At 44.2% G+C, this 15643-nt stretch overlaps 1 protein-coding gene across 2 annotated transcripts in view; it reads left to right on the top strand.

Annotated features, from left to right (window-relative positions):
• The first annotated feature begins 5994 nt into the window (after window positions 1-5994).
• ZBTB20 (zinc finger and BTB domain containing 20) overlaps window positions 5995-15643 on the top strand; it is a 941497-nt gene continuing 931848 nt past the window's right edge. For both annotated transcript variants that reach the window (XM_077293705.1, XM_077293703.1), the window contains exon 1: window positions 5995-6092. The gene's annotated coding sequence lies outside the window, so the exon portion shown is untranslated. The remainder of the gene's footprint in view (window positions 6093-15643) is intronic.

The following is a 15643-nucleotide window of genomic DNA, read 5'->3' as shown; positions in this document are numbered from 1 at the left end:
TGAAGCCGCACCATGGCACCTGAACCCTGAAGCCACACCATGGCACCTGAACCCTGAAGCCACACCATGGAGCCTGAACCCTGAAGCCGCACCATGGCACCTCAACCCTGAAGCCGCACCATGGCACCTCAACCCTGAAACCACACCATGGCACCTGAACCCTGAAGCCACACCATGGCACCTCAACCCTGAAGCCGCACCATGGCACCTCAACCCTGAAGCCGCACCATGGCACCTGAACCCTGAAGCCACACCATGGAGCCTGAACCCTGAAGCCGCACCATGGCACCTCAACCCTGAAACCACACCATGGCACCTGAACCCTGAAGCCACACCATGGCACCTGAACCATGAAGCCACACCATGGCACCTGAACCCTGAACCGCACCATGGCACCTGAACACTGAAGCCACACCATGGAGCCTGAACCCTGAAGCCGCACCATGGCACCTCAACCCTGAAGCCACACCATGGCACCTCAACCCAGAAGCCACACTCGCAACACCATTTAAAAATCGTCGGTCGTATCGTGCCATTGGCCAGTCCATGTAAGAGGACATTAAGCATTTACCAGTACAGATTTGTCTGCTGTGGATTTTGCCACATATCGGCATGAAGATCTACATGTTATGTGCAGATTTTGATGCTGATTTTCCGACACCTTTTACCTAATCTTGCACGGCAGGTTATTTCGAAAGTCCTGGATGCCATTTAATAAACTCTTGGTAATAATACTCTGCCGATCTGCATCTCGCACCATTGCACAACTGACAACTCTGGAAGTGATTCTAGAATATAAAACTGTGTTTTCCGAGTGCCCGATATCTTGGGATACCCTTATATTTGGGGGACAAAAGCGAAACCGTCCCACCGCCTCTGTGTAATTCATATCACCCCAATCTCAAACTACGGAAACATTTTGTCGATTTTTTTTTCCCCCTTTTTCCGGACGAGTGAAACTGCATCACTTTTCTATAACTCAAAGTCTGTCGTTATGAGCGTGACCGAGTCACCGAGAAACCCTTTATCATCTGAAGAACGCCAATTAGACCAATATCCTCACCGAGCCTCAAAGAACGTCCCTTCTCTTTCTTTCTGACACACAATTATCTCTCAAATGTATGATTATCTTCTGATAGAAAACCCAGAAACCGTCCGGATGAAGACTTCGACTGGAGAACCAAACCGCTTATAAGTTCAAAGGTCTTTTCTAATTTTTTCTTTTTTTTTAAATTGCATAAAACGAAGAAAAAAAATCAGAAGCGATCCCTAATGATGAGGGAAAAATAAAACGTGAAGTGAACGCCGCACACGTATTTCATACACAAAGGGCGCAATTCATTATTGCATTTCTGCCTAGTATTTGCCGACTTTTTTTTTACTTTTTTAAGCTTTCCTTTTTCTTTTTTTGCCACATTCTTTTAACTTGCGGCTATTTTTACCTTAACTTCCTACTTATTTATCCGTGTTTTTTTTTTTATTCTCTGTTCTCCGTTGTTTTTGTTTTCCGGACGATTCATTTTTGAAAAAAACGTGACAAACTCTTTGTGCAGAGATGATATAAATGCGTTTTATTTTTATTCAATAGAATTTTTTTATGCAAATCTTAGTGGAATATTATAAAGGATCGTGCAACTTTTTACTCTAAAAAGTCACAAATGAAAAAAGAAAAGACAAGAAAAGCAAAAGAGTGTCTTTGATTTTGCGTAAAAATTCATCAAACCGTGAACGTCATTTTGAAGAATTTAGCAAAAGGAAATATAAAATAAAAAATCGCAACAAATGCCACAAAAATCACTAAAAAAATACAAATGATAAATCAGGGCCAATGTGAACTTGAGGTTTTCTATTTAAGCTTAAGGACTGGTCACATTTTACCCTTCTAAGATCTTTCTATTTCTGGACTTTTTTTTTAAATATTTTCCTCTCTTCCAGCCAAGAACCAAAACTTTTTTATTTTCCCATCGATTTGGTTATAGAAGGATTTGTTGTTGCTTTTTCAGGACATTTGTTGCCATGTTTCAGGACAGATAACTTATTGATCAACTTTGATTAAAGGTACCGTTAAGGCTGAGTCACACATAACGATATCGTTAACGATATTGTTGCAACGTCACGCTTTGGTGATGTAAGCAACGATCCCGCTAACGATCTCGTTATGTGTGACAGCGACCAACGATCAGGCCCCTGCTGGGAGATCGTTGGTCGATGGGAATGATCAGGACCTTTTTTTGGTCGCTGATCTCCCGCTGTCATCGCTGGATCGGCGTGTGTGACGCCGATCCAGCGATGTGTTCACTTGTAACCAGGGTAAACATCGAGTTACTAAGTGCAGGGCCGCGCTTAGTAACCCGATATTTACCCTGGTTACCATTGTAAAAGTTAAAAAAAACCCCACTACATACTTACATTCTGATGTCTGTCACGTCCCCCGGCCCCCACAGGGTTGACTGTGTCAGCGCCGGCCGTAAAGCAGAGCACAGCGGTGACGTCACCGCTGTTACTGCCGGCGCTGACACATTCAGTGAAGGAAGCTCTCGGCAGCAGCGCAGCATTAGCAGCGCTCCTGCCGAAAGCAGTTTTAACCCTGTGGACGCCGGGGGATGTGACAGACATCAGAATGTTAGTATGTACTGTTTTTTTTTACTTTTTCAATGGTAACCAGGGTAAATATCGGGTTACTAAGCGCGACCCTGCCCTTAGTAACCCAATGTTTACCCTGGTTACCCGGGCGCTGCAGGGGGACTTCGGCATCGTTGAAGACAGTTTCAACATAGTAACATAGTAACATAGTTAGTAAGGCCGAAAAAAGACATTTGTCCATCCAGTTCAGCCTATATTCCTATATTCCATCATAATAAATTCCCAGATCTACATCCTTCTACAGAACCTAATAATTGTATGATACAATATTGTTCTGCTCCAGGAAGACATCCAGGCCTCTCTTGAACCCCTCGACTGAGTTCGCCATCACCACCTCCTCAGGCAAGCAATTCCAGATTCTCACTGCCCTAACAGTAAAGAATCCTCTTCTATGTTGGTGGAAAACCAAGTCGTTCCCCTGATCGTTGGTCGCTGGAGAGCGGTCTGTGTGACAGCTCCCCAGCGACCACACAACGACTTACCAACGATCACGGCCAGGTCGTATCGCTGGTCGTGATCGTTGGTAAGTCGTTTAGTGTAATACCCTCTCTGGGGAGGGATGAAAAAAAGAAGCAATTCCCATATTAATTTTTACTTTAAAAAAAAAACAAAAAAAAAACAGTGAAAATAACATTTTATGTCTACAGTATGGGGTTGATAGAAAAATGGTGATACCAAATATGTATTTTTTTTGTTACTTTTGCACAATAAAGACACTTTTTATGGAAAAATCATATTTTTGTGTCGCTGCATCCAGAAAACCAAAACTTTTTTTTTGCATTAAAGGAGCAGGATGAAATTTGTTTGAGATGAAAGATAAGTTGTAACCATTATAGGAACTGTTTTTGGGGCACTTAGAATATACTGATTTATTTACAAAAACATAAATAGTAATATTAGATATATATATTATTCATTTACATACAGTATGTATATACATATATATATAATTGTATTACATATAAATATGTGTATATATAAAAAATGTATATATACTGTGTGTATATATATATATATATATATATATATATATATATATATATATACATATATAGTAGAAAAAAAAAGGGGGAAACAGCACAGGAGACTTCCAGAAAAAAAAAGATGTTTATTGCCCAAATGGCGTGGCGACGTTTCGGATACAATCCTTTCTTTGGCTTGAGAACAGATTGTATCCGAAATGTCGCCACGCCATTTGGGCAATAAACATCACTTTTTTCTGGAAGTCTCCTGTGCTGTTTCCCCTTTTTTTCTACTATTCCAAGGAGCCTTCTGAGATTGCTGGCCGGGGATGCGTGCACTTTGTTAAGGTACAGTGTTTTGTGCTGCTCCAATTTTTAAACCTATATATATATATATATATATATATATATATATATATATATATATATATATATATATATATATATATATATATACATACACTACCGTTCTAAAGTTTAGGGTCACTTAGAAATTTCCTTATTTTTGAAAGAAAAGCACAGTTTGTTCCAATGAAGCCAACATGAAATGATTCAGAAATACCCTCTATACATTGTTAATGTGGTAAATGACTATTCTAGCTGCAAACGTCTGGTTTGTAATGCAATATCTTCATAGGTGTATAGAGGCCCATTTCCAGCAACCATCACTCCAGTGTTCTTATGGTACTTTGTGTTTGCTAACTGTGCAAGAAGGCTAATGGATGGTTAGAATACCCTTGAAAACCCTTGTGCAAGTATGTTAGCACAGCTGAAAACAGTTTGGCTGATTAGAGAACCTATAAACCTGACCTTCCTTTGAGCTAGTTGAGAATCTGGAGCATTACATTTGTTGGTTCCATTAAACTCTCAAAATGGCCAGAAATAAAGAACTTTCATGTGAAACTCGACAGTCTATTCTTGTTCTTAGAAATGAAGGCTATTCCATGCGAGAAATTGCCAAGAAACTGAAGATTTCCTACAACGGTGTGTCCTACTCCCTTCAGAGGAGAGCACAAACAGGCTCTAACCAGAGTAGAGAGAAGTGGGAGCCCCGCTGCACAACTGAGCAACAAGACAAGTACATTAGAGTCTGTAGGGTGAGAAATCAACGCCTCACAGGTCCTCAACTGGCAGCTTCATTAAATAGTACACGCAAAACGCCAGTGTCAACGTCTACAGTGAAGAGGCGACTCCGGGATGCTGGCCTTCAGGGCAGAGTGGCAAAGAAAAAGCCGTATCTGAGACTGGCTAATAAAAGGAAAAGATTAATATGGGCAAAAGAACACAGACATTGGACAGAGGAAGATTGGAAAAAACTGTTATGGGCAGATATATATATATATATATATATATATAGTGATGGCTTTTAGAAGAAAACAAAAAAGAGCACAAGACTATAAAACGCCCGGGCCTCGCGGGGTTAACAGTAAATAATTGATTGTTGTTTGGTTGCTATGAGACACCGTCCCATTGTTCCGGCCGCTATATAATAGTGTCTTGGTCTTTTGGTCACACTGTATAGACGGGATGAGGCTACGTAGTGTTAGTATAGTGTTATTATCAGGATATATCGTGACACATGCGCCGGAAATACGGTCTTATCGCAGGTGCCATCCCGGCAGCCGCCACCAGGGGGAGCCCCGCGCTCTGGGTCTCTCCTGACCTCATCCACCTGCCGCGACTCCCGGCGCCAGACGGCCCCTCCCCCAGCCCTGCCAGCCGCGCTTTTCTATAGGATGACTGACCGCGTGACGTCACTGAAATACCGACCCCCCCATTGGTCCGGTCGGCTGTCACTCACTCTTTGGGGTCATTTAAGTTTACGGGCAGGAAATAAATAAATAAATGGGCGAAATTAGAAATGCGTAGAGCAAAATAAAAAAAAAACAAACCACGGGATCTGTCTGGGACACACTAACCTGCTAGCTACGTAAAAGAGGAGGGACTCGTAATGATTGATGGCTATACAGACCAATGGAGTAGCAGAAGGCTTCAAAGCGGGCTGGTGACGCGGCTCGGAGACACGGGTCTGGGCACGTGATGTCGCTGTATGTAAATGACCTGTCAGCGGGCAACCTCTGTCACAGGGACCAAAAAAAAGTGTCACTCCCGACCAATCCCGAACAGACACTGTGATCCCGCCCCCTAGCAGGAACTGACCAATCGCATCTTCCCCAAACCCGTAACATGCTTCCCAGAAGACCAATGAGGAAGAAGAGCTTTACTCAAGGGGGCGTGGCGCATAGTAGGAGCACTCGATTTGTTTTTGGGCGTCGCCCGGACGCGCGTGTCGCTCGGCGCCACTCCCTGATTGTCAAGCCCCTCCACCAATGGCGTCCGGAGGCAGCGGGGCACTAGCCAATGGCGAGCGGCGGTGGGTTGGGAGGGGGCGGGACTGACCGAGGGGATTTCGGGTGACAGTGGACAGAGGAATGGAGGATTTGGTGCTCGGGCGGCGGAGGAGGACAGTGCGGGAGCCGGGCGCAGGTAACCGCCGCACCGGGGCCACGGAGGGCCGGCGGGAGCTCCGGGGGAGGAGGCAGCAGCCGCGGACAGGACGGGAGGGGAGGGCAGACCACTCCTCCGCGTCCTCCCCTCTCACCGAGCGCACTCCCCCGTGTCCCCACATGACTCCGCCGCCGCTGCCCTCAGCCTGTCACAGCCCTGTCATGGCCGGCGCGCAAGCTGCCCTCACACTGCACGGGGAGGGGGGCTCACACTGCACAGAGGGGGGCTCACACTGCATGGGGGGTCACACTGCACAGAGGGGGTCTCACACTGCACAGAGGGGTCTCACACTGCACAGAGGGGGGCTCACACTGCAAGGGGAGGGGGGCTCACACTGCACAGAGGGGGGCTCACACTGCACAGAGGGGGGCTCACACTGCATGGGGGTCTCACTGCACAGAGGGGGGCTCACACTGCACAGAGGGGGGCTCACACTGCACAGAGGGGGGCTCACACTGCACGGAGGGGGGCTCACTGTATGGGGGTCTCACACTGCAAGGGGAGGGGGGCTCACACTGCATGGGGGTCTCACAATACACAGGGTATCACTTCACGGTGGGATGAGTTGTAATACACAGGGGGTCTCACACTGCACAGGAGTGTACAGGATATAATCTATAGTAATATAATAATTAGTAAACAGACAGTGAAGGGGCACGCAGGGGTGAAGACCCCAATAAGTGTCCACAATCCCAACAATCTCACTATCAGCTATGCAGCAGGTGAGCGACAGTGGTGAAGTGTAACTTATAATAAAGCTGAGGAAACGTGTACAACACACACACACAGCACACACACAGGTACAGGTAACACACACAGCTAACACACACGTACAGCACACACAGGTACACCTAACACACGTACAGCTTAGTCTACGTTCACATTAGCGTTCTGCGCCGCAGCGTCGCCGCATGCGTCATGCACCCCTATATTTAACATGGAGGCACATGGACATGCGTTGCACTTGCGTTTTGCGACGCATGCGTCCCTGCGGCGCACGCGTCTGGGCGCAGAGGACACTACAAGTTGCATTTTTTGTGCGTCCAAAATCAAGCAAAAAAAGGACGCATGCGTCGCAAAACGCAGCGTTGTGCATGCGTTTTGCTGCGTTTTTGTTTGCGTTGTGCGTTGCGTCGCCGACGCTAATGTGAACGTAGCCTAACACACACGTACAGCTAACACACACACACACGTACAGCTAACACACACACACACGTACAGCTAACACACACACACACGTACAGCTAACACACACACACACACGTACAGCTAACACACACACACGTACAGCTAACACACACACACGTACAGCTAACACACACACACGTACAGCTAACACACACACACGTACAGCTAACACACACACACGTACAGCTAACACACACACACGTACAGCTAACACACACACACGTACAGCTAACACACACACACGTACAGCTAACACACACACACGTACAGCTAACACACACACACGTACAGCTAACACACACACACACGTACAGCTAACACACACACACGTACAGCTAACATACACAGTGAAATACGATACAATAAATAAAAGCGGAACAGTCACCGAGACCTCGTTACCAGCAAGAATCCCGACCGCCAACCAACAGCTCGGCTTCTGGTAAAGTGGGGAGAGATCCGGACCTGCCCCTATTGTGCCCGATTCAGCAGTATATGGATCCCTGTACACATGAGACCCCCGACCTTACAAGGGCGGTCCACGGCTCACCATGGGGGTACTCTGTTCTACACAAGCCCTATGTGCCTATCACATAGGGCAGAGTACTACCATGGTGAGCCGTGGACCGCCCTTGTAAGGTCGGGGGTCTCATGTGCACAGGGCCATATACTGCTGAATCGGGCACAATAGGGGCAGGTCCGGATCTCTCCCCACTTTACCAGAAGCCGAGCTGTGTGTGTTAGCTGTGTGTGTTAGCTGTGTGTGTTAGCTGTGTGTGTTAGCTGTGTGTGTTAGCTGTGTGTGTGTGTTAGCTGTGTGTGTGTATGTTAGCTGTGTGTGTGTGTGTATGTTAGCTGTGTGTGTGTGTGTGTGTTAGCTGTGTGTGTGTGTGTTAGCTGTGTGTGTTAGCTGTGTGTGTGTGTTAGCAGTGTGTGTGTGTTAGCTGTGTGTGTGTGTGTGTGTTAGCTGTGTGTGTGTGTGTGTTAGCTGTGTGTGTGTTTCCGTACATATAAACTACAGTCCATGTTATTGTACCATAATCCTCAGAACAAGTTATTACAGTATTGTTATGACACATACTGTACAGCGCCCATAACTGTTACACCATTATAACTGACAGTACTATTACATTACTAATGTGTTATTATTATATTTCCAGTACCTGTTATTACAATCCACAGCGCTCATCAGCTCTCTATTACTATCACAGCCCGTGCCTGGTATTATTACACTGGTGACACAATGTGTATAGTGCGTTAGTCTACTACTAACACCCAGTATTATATACATTAGCATTATACTGTTATTACAGCCTGCAGTGCACGTTATTGCTCCAGTGTACGCCATCATTACACGGCAGTTATCACCAGTGCTGGCGTTATTGCATGACTGCTCTCTATACTATTAGTTTTAGGATTCTTATCTCCAGTGTCTGGTCCTGGTTGATGCTTAGTGTTTACATGGTGCAATGTTTATAGTTATTAGTTGTAGTATTATCATATGTGGTCCAGTCTATGTGCCGGCTATTGCTCCTTGTTATTAGGACGCCCCACTGCAAAGAATTATTATATATTAATAATACTATGTTGTTGTTTCTTTTTAACATTTAATGAAATAACTTGCATGTGGTTACTTATTATGTTATTGTTCTTCTCCATCGCTTTTCTTGTGTCCAAAACCCCAATATTCAGCCAGAGCGCAAAACCCCAATATTCAGCCAGAGCGCAAAACCCCAGTATTCAGCCAGAGCGCAAAACCCCAATATTCAGCCAGAGCGCAAAACCCCAATATTCAGCCAGAGCGCAAAACCCCAGTATTCAAGTTGGCGAGTTCTTTGGGTCCAGTCACTGTATATCAGATCCATTATGACGTCGTGTCTTCTGTTATATCAGGACAGAAGCAGATTGTGGGGTCTCAGGGCAGATTATTCCTCTGTTCGTCCCCAGGTGTACATAACCCTCAGCAGTATTGTTACCCCCAGGTGTATTTTATAATTACTATCATCCAGCGAAGTATATGGTCACCGACCCCACGACCTCATATTATTGTTTATTATGGATGAATTATTAAAACGTAGCGGTCTGATCATTGCACTAATAACACCCTGCGGAAACCGAGCGCACGCAAAGAATAATTATAATGTACAGGGGATAATAATGATGATATTGGGATGATCGGCACGGCCTGCAGTGCACATTATTCAGATCATTTACAAGGACATGTTATTCTGTGGCCGACCTAGATACACTTGTTTTATTATTATTATTATTATTATTGTCATGCAGCAGGGGCGGCCAATGGCCATTATAATTATTAGTGTTTTTATTACCTGGCTCTTTATGATACTTACAAGGACACTTGGGCCCCAATTGATTATTTCCTTTTTTTTTTTTTTTTTTTACCTTTGTGATATTCGTTGCTGGTTTTTTTTGCATGAGATTCTTCAAAACCGTCCATTTGGGTTAATGAATTTTGTGCAAAATCAAAGATGCTTTTTCTTTTGCCCTTGACTTTTTTTTTTTTGCTCCTTATTAGACTAAAAAGTCACTTGACCCTTTTAAAACTTCACTTGTTGGTCTTCAATTATACAAAAAAAAAAGACTAGACAGATTTTATACTTCACTGCAGTTCTTTGCAATATTTTGAGAAATCAAAATGAATAATTTGGCAAAAATGATCAGAAATCGAAAACCACTGTCACGAGACCAAGTAAAGTTAACTTCAAAAAAGGTGCAAATTGAGTAATGAATAAGATACCAACATAGAATTGGAAAATATGATCAGAGGTCACACATGATCGCGGTGTAACGGTGGCACGCTATAGACAAGTCCTCTAATGTTATGGAGTGTTCCCTCCTCTGTGCACCTTACATGTACCAGAAGACCATGAATACAGTTGTGGCCAAGAGGAGCATCCTGGAAATTGTTCCAGAAATTTAAGTATTTCTCTGGAAAATTCTTGCAATTACACTTGTTTATTTCCTTTCATGTGTATCGGAGCAATAGAAAAAAAGGTAAATTGGACATAAGACAAGGCACCCAGTGCCAGAGGCAGCAAAACATCTTTGAATCTCCACCATACTTCACTGTAGGTATTGTGTTCTTTTGTTTGTAGGCCTAATTCCATTTTCGGTAAATAGTAGAATGATTTGCTTTACCAAAAATCTCTATCTTGGTCTCATCTGTCCAGAAGATGCTTACCCAGGAAGATTTTGGCTTAATCACGTACATTTCCTACCGATAACTTGCTGATTTCTGGGAATGTTGCTCTGCACCCCCTTCTTGAATCAAGTAGCGGTGAGCATGCTTAACCTCCCCTCCATTCATTGCCTGTAGGACTGTTGGAATCAGCTGATGCTGTACTTGGCAGTCCCGTAGACAATGAATGAATGCACACCATTCAGGACAGGTGATTTTACTCTCCCAAAGCCCCATTGTTGCGACTGTTGGGTATCCAGCAATTGAACCCCCAGCGATCATCAAGTTATCCCTTATGCTATGTGAATCTTTGGGAATAACCTTTTGATTCCATCTGAAACTGTAAAGACTTGATAGAAGTTTTAATCATGGGGGTGAGACCTGTTGCTGAGACCCCCACTGATTACTAAAATGAAGTAGTAGTGGCGCTGCTTTCTTTGGAGACTGAAGTCTTGACATGCTTCCAAGTTTGGGAGTCGGTCTCCGATTCTATGGAATTTCTCTAAAGAGGTCAGCGCTTCACTCCTCTATTTTTAACGATCACTAGGGGTGGGGTCGCAGCATCTGGACCCCCGCTATTCAAAACTTCTGACAAGTCTCAATGACTCTCATTTACATTGGCCGTGCCGTAGAATGGAGCATCAGGTTGCCATCTCCACCACTGCTCCAATCCCAGGTGGCCATGTCTGGCGATCTGACGTCTTCTTCACCTATCCAATGGCTATAGGATAAATGCTTGAGCCTATTATTGCCCCTTAACCTCATATTGTTACTGATAGCATTCAGCACCATACATTCTCCCAGCACGGAAAGTAGGTGCCACGCTAATGAGTGATAATTGGCCCTGTAATAAGCGTCTCCTCGTCAGCTCCCATTATACATCCTCTATATTTATATCATCTGCTAACTCTTCTCTGCTGCCGTCCCATAATAGCTTCTGTGTATTGCTATTTTCTTCTACACTTCTCTGTTTTTGTCCTCTCAGACTTTTCCCGATCTGTTAGACTAGGAGCTTCTGTTTTCCATCACTTTTAGATGTATAGAAAGAGTTTTTTTTTTTTTAAAAAACCATCAAAACCACCAAGTTTTCTAGTAAAATCCACTTCAGAAAGCGCTCCTTCTTTCAGGTGGTTTTTGGAGGGGTTTTTCATTTTCCGAAGAGTTTTGGAGACTTTTTTGCAGCCTTTGGTGAGACTTTGCCCAGTTCCGAACATTTTCCATCAGGAGCTGTTTTTAAAAAAACAAACAAAAAAAAAACAGACCTGCATTTCCTTTTCTCCCACCTGTTGTTTTTAAAAATCTGAAGTGGAAAAAAAATGATCAAAAGCCTGAAGATATGAGCAGGAATGAGGTTTTATAATAGAAATTAAAAAGGAAGAGTTTTTGAAGTTTTGTTTTTTGTACACACAAGATTTGAGCCTTTTGTTGGAGATATACTCTGCTGTGCAAAAGTCTTAGGCAGGTGTGGAGAAAATGCTGCACAGGAAAAAGCTTTAAAAAATAGAAGTATTAATAGTTTATTTTTATCAAATAAAATGCAAATTGGCTAAAAGAAAAACGTAACTCACCTCTGTATCTGGTGACCGCCAGTCAACCCCATCAGTATGTGGGGACCCCCCCCCCCCCCCCCCATCGCCTCCATCATCAGTATCTGATGACCGCCCGTCGCCATCACTTGTACACAGTTTGTGAAGGATCTCGGCAGGAGGTTGTGCCAAACATCTTGGAGACCTGACCCCAGATCTGTGTATGAGGCTTGTGTGGATTGTTCTGTCTCTTCATGTGATCCCAGGTAAAAGTGCCCCATTCCATCCAATGCCATTCCTATCCTGCGACAATGACATTTACTGAGGTTGCAAGTTTGTTGCCATAGCCGAGCGTGGATTATAATTATTGGTGCCATCATAGATATTGTGAGGGGTTGACACGCTTAGCTGCTTCTTCAGGTAGACACAGGAACACTTTGGTGCTGAAACACCTGTTGGTTTCTTAACGTCAGCATACACCGAGGCAGGGTTCAGCAAAACAAAAACAGCCTTCCTGGCTTAATGGGTCATCCGAGTGTGCGTCCGCCAGGCATTTCCTTGTAGGTGATTGGGGCGTGGGTCCGCCAGGCATCTGCACATGGGTCATCGGGGCGTGGGTCCGCAAGGCATCTGCTCGTGGTCATCGGGGCGTGGGTCTGCCAGGCATCTGCACATGGGTCATCGGGGCGTGGGTCCGCCAGGCATCTGCACATGGGTCATCGGGGCGTGGGTCCGCCAGGCATCTGCACATGGGTCATCGGGGCGTGGGTCCGCCAGGCATCTGCACATGGGTCATCGGGGCGTGGGTCCGCCAGGCATCTGCACATGGGTCATTGGGGCGTGGGTCCGCCAGGCATCTGCACATGGGTCATCGGGGCGTGGGTCCGCCAGGCATCTGCTCGTGGTCATCGGGGCGTGGGTCCGCCAGGCATCTGCACATGGGTCATCGGGGCGTGGGTCCGCCAGGCATCTGCACATGGGTCATCGGGGCGTGGGTCCGCCAGGCATCTGCACATGGGTCATTGGGGCATGGGTCCGCCAGGCATCTGCTCGTGGTCATTGGGGCATGGGTCCGCCAGGCACCGTCTCGCAGTTTGTTCTTATGCTGTAATGAATTGTAGAATTTATAATCAGTGCAAACTTTTACACATCTGCAACATCTGAGGAGTGAGAACAGATTTCATTCCCTGATGACACATTTATATGCCGACTGCTTAGGTGTTCTCTGATCTCTAGAACGAGAGGATGACTCTCAAGTATCTATTTATTTTATTTCCATGGAGAGTGTATGCACAACATTAAAGGCCTTTCCCAGGATTAGCACCCCTCGTGACCATGGGTTGTGCTTGGAAATGCAACTCTGCCTCATTCACTTCCATGGGGCTTAATCGCAAAAGGAGACACAACCCATGGTCTGGGGTTGCATTTCTGAAAGAAAGCAGCCATGTTTTTCTAAACCTGGATTGTCCCTTTTAAGAAAAGCAAATGGGATCCGCTCATTTTTAGGATTATTGGGGCACATATAATAGAACTACTTGTTATGGTAAAAGTTTAGTAAAACTTTTACCAATAAAAGTGTATTTCTATCTGGTAAAGTGATGACATTGCTCGGACATGCCATCCCTTTTGGATCCGAGTAGGTCCAATCTTTGGGACCCCCACCGGTACTGAGAAAGAAGAGGCTACATGAAGCTTTGTGTCTCATTCACTTTCTTTTCCTGAACAAAGAATTTGGCTGGCTGCCATTTCCAGCAGAGATGGTGGCCAGGAAGGAAGGCCGCTGTGCGAAGACAACTTCAATGGTCCATGTTATTTCAGCCAAACTTTGCATAAATTAAAAGTACAAATGAATATAAGAAACTTTTTGTAATGTGTCTGATCAGAGAAATCTGCTTTTTTTTTTTTCTTATGAGCCACTTCTCTTGTTGCCTGATAATCTCATCATTCACTCAATAGAGCAAATGTTGACGGGCTGTTTTTTCACTCAGGGATCAGTTTACAGCTGCCCCTTAAAGTCTATGCAGAGGAGAATGGAGGAGGTTACAGCTGCCCCTTGAAGTCTATGCAGAGGAGAACAGAGGAGCAGAGTGACGCTGAACTCCCATTTCTATAATGTTTCATGCAGAATTTGCAACGGAGCCATCCACTATAATAAGGAAGACGGCGTCTCTGGACATCGCTTGGTACAGCTGAGCACACTAACCATTTGGAACATAATGGGTCCGATTTGTTATTTGCAGGTTTTTTAAGTCCCTTTTCCTTTTTGTCTTGAGCAAAATAAAAAATTATATTTTAGATGAAAGAGTCGCACGATACGTTAAAATAACGCTCACAACTATAACATTTTCTCAGAAAATAGTTTAGTGTTGAAAAAAGTCCTGTTCTATAGAATCAGGTTTTGGCACAAAAATTGCAGAAAAAACCCGTCCCCTGCGTTTCAGTGGGTGAAAAAGCCGAAAAAACGCTGAAAGAAGTGTCATGCTCCGTTGTGCAAAACACGCAAAGCACAAAATCCTGGTAACAAAAAAAACAAGCCGTGTGCATGAGATTTCTGAAATCTCCGACTTTCCTGGTACTGTACAACACAACCGAAAAATCTGCATAAAAAAAGCTGCAAAGACGCCCAGTGCGAATGTAGCCTTACAAACCTTTTCGATTGTATGGACCTTCAATCCTGACGGGTTTTTCGCATTTACGTTCTTAAAATGTAGGAAGACGCTGTGTGTTTCTGAACCAACGTGTTCCTTTATCCAAGGATTTAATGTACGTATTGACCGCTCATCATATAGTACAGACCGCAGGGCTGTTCTTGGGAAAAAAAAAAAACTACATTAGTACTTACACATGTTGTTAATGATTTTTAAATTTCATCATCATTTTGTGGTTTAATAAAATTCTGCTTTCTGACATCTTTCTTGAAATGGCGACTTCTTCCCTCCTACACAGAAACCGCACCTTGATAAAGAATCTCTTATCTATTTTTGCTGCGGCTTTCCTCAGGAAACCACTTCTTCCTATTTTTTTATATTTAGCGCCCTTTTGTAGTCAAGTATAGAAGTACCTGAAAGTCTTATTTCAAGATGTCTTAATTTACATCCAATAATCTAGTATTTGTGAATCTTTTCTGACTTTGAATGAATGTATCCCTGAACTTTTCTCCATCTCTTGCATATTTTTTATTACTTGTCCTATAGTTGTTTCTTTTTTGCTTACTGCATCCTTTAATAATACGGTATTTTCCATCTTGAATGGACTGTAATTTTTTCCACACAAAATGTTTATTTAAAAAAGTACTTTCCTCAAAAATCCTCCAACTTCATGTCTATATAGACAGCATCTACTAGTCACATTAATTGATGTCACAGCTCACCTCATCCTCCTCCTGTACAATGACTGATATCACCTCTATATACAGTAGATAACACAGGATCCACCATTCACAATAGGTGATGTCACACCTCACTTCCTCCTCCTGTACAATGACTGATAACAACTCTATATACAGTAGATAACACAGGATCCACCATTCACAATAGGTGATGTCACAGCTCACCTCCTCCTCCTGTACAATGACTGATAACAACTCTATATATAGTAGATAACACAGGATCCACATTCAC

Source organism: Ranitomeya variabilis, chromosome 3, assembly GCF_051348905.1.
Source record: "Ranitomeya variabilis isolate aRanVar5 chromosome 3, aRanVar5.hap1, whole genome shotgun sequence".
In the NCBI taxonomy this organism is placed as follows: domain Eukaryota; kingdom Metazoa; phylum Chordata; class Amphibia; order Anura; family Dendrobatidae; genus Ranitomeya; species Ranitomeya variabilis.
The sequence above is the reverse complement of the archived record's forward strand: the minus strand, read 5'-3'. Positions and strand labels throughout refer to the sequence as shown.